This window comes from Jaculus jaculus, chromosome 7 (genome assembly GCF_020740685.1).
Source record: "Jaculus jaculus isolate mJacJac1 chromosome 7, mJacJac1.mat.Y.cur, whole genome shotgun sequence".
Classification (NCBI taxonomy): Eukaryota; Metazoa; Chordata; class Mammalia; order Rodentia; family Dipodidae; genus Jaculus; species Jaculus jaculus.
The window spans coordinates 29,051,026-29,053,045 of NC_059108.1; the positions used below are offsets into that span (position 1 = coordinate 29,051,026).

At 46.1% G+C, this 2,020-nt stretch overlaps 1 pseudogene; it reads right to left on the reverse strand.

The window, feature by feature from the left end:
• Positions 1-550: 550 nt before the first annotated feature.
• LOC101615596 lies at positions 551-1,288 on the reverse strand (annotated as a pseudogene).
• Between the last annotated feature and the right edge of the window lie 732 nt (positions 1,289-2,020).

Sequence of the window (2,020 nt, forward strand, 5' to 3'; positions counted from 1 at the left end):
GGTGACACCGTGCACTGAGTACTACTTCATAAGCATTTCCTCTTTCTCTTGACCCTCTATGATCAGAGTCATTGGGCTTCCCACTATTCTAGACTTGAGAAACCACTGGAAATATGGGCAGGTACCCATATGAGCAATGCCAATGTCCCTTCCAGGATTAGAGTTAGGCTGTTTACCATGAGACCTTGCTATTACAAATGCTGCCTTTCCCATAGTCACTGTTAAGCTCCTGGTGACAGCATCTACCCGAGTGCCAATGATGGAGCAGTTGTGACCTCGAAAATCTGCTGATGGAGAGGCAGTGACACTGCTATCGAAACTGACATAGAGATGTGAAGTGTAGATTCCACCACCACCCCCAAAAAATTATTATGCTAGCCCCGTTGGTGGCCCCAAGCCATAGAACTGATTGCCTTCTGCCTTTGAAGGAATATGAAAGAGGTAAGACATTGTCTAAAGTTGTCGTCAGGTACATGTAGAACATTTGTTTTATATCATTATTTTTTCACCATCCAAAAACTTTTTAATAACAAGACAAAATCTGGGATAGTTAGTTTCTGTAGCTGTGGCTTCCACGCCTTCCTCTGACACGCTCAAACTTCCAGCCCTTGGAGCCAACATAGGGTTTGGTGTGGCTGTGCCTGGTTCCTGGGGCCTCACCAGAATGCCCATTCACCTCCCTGGCCTTTCCGAGGACCAGACAGCAACGCAGTGCCACGACCCTTGGGGACTCCAGAGCCAGCTGGTCAAAGGTGAGGATCTTGCCACCAGCCTTGAGGACACGGCTGCAGGCCAGCTGCTGACCCACAGGGCACACACCTTCAAACTTGGGCACCTCTAAGACATACCCGTCATCTGTGACCTTCCCCATGACCACAGCTGTTTTGTTCTCCGGCCAGGAAGCTTCCTTTTCCGAATCATCCAGGAGAGGGACAAGGGAGACCGGTCTGTGCGACACATAAACAATCTTTCATTTGTTTGTTTGTTTTGTTTTGTTTTCTGAGGTAGGGTCTCACTCTAGCCCAGGCTGACCTGGAATTCACTATGTAGTCTCAGGGTGGCCTCGAACTCATGATGACCCTCCTACCTCTGCCTCCCACGTGCTGGGATTAAAGGTGTGCGCCACCACACATACAACCTTTTTGAACACAACTTGGTTGAAGGTGGAGTTGGTTCATCTGGCCAGAAATGTGTAGAGGTTGACCAGCAACCATAGGTAGATGTTCAGGCTCTTGGGCTCCTTGCAGCGAAACTTCCCATCCTTGTTGTGACAGATGTCAACTCCCATGATGGTGACTCTTGCTCAGCCAGGTACAGAGAAAGGTCTATCACTAGTTTTTATTCTCAATCCAAATCAGTATGCTTATCTTCTGATCTTCTATTTAGAGAAACTGGATGTAACTCATGTAAGAAGTAATCAATAAAATGAAAAACTAATAAAGCAAAATAAACAAGAGAAAAGAAAAAAATAAATGAAAAGAATTAGCCAGGCATAGGGGTACAGGCCTGTAATCCCACTATTGAGGAGCTGAGGCAGAATCACAACTTCAAGGTCAGCCTGGGTTACAGAGTAATTTCAAGGCCATCGTGGTAAATTAGCAAGGCCTTGTCTCAAAATAAAAAGCAAAAGAAGAAGTCAGGTGTGGTGGCACATGCCTTTAATCCCAACACTAGAGGTAGGAGGATAGCATGAATTTGAGGCCAGACTGGGATTTCAAAGTAATTTACAGGCCAGCCTGGGCTGGAGTGAGACCCTGCTTTGAAAGAAAAAAAAAAAAAAAAAAGGTAAGACGAGAGCTAGTCATGTAGGTTAGTGGTAGAGCACTTCATAGCTACCATAAGCCCCTGAGTTCCATCCTCAAAACCATAAGAAATAAAAATAGAGGGGCTGGGGAAATGTTTCAGTGGTTAAGGGCACTTTCTTACAACTCCTGCCAACCTCAGTTCAATCCCCCAGCACCCACATCAACCTGACCACAAAAAGTGTTTGCCTGCATCTGGGGTTCACTTGCGAGAGACC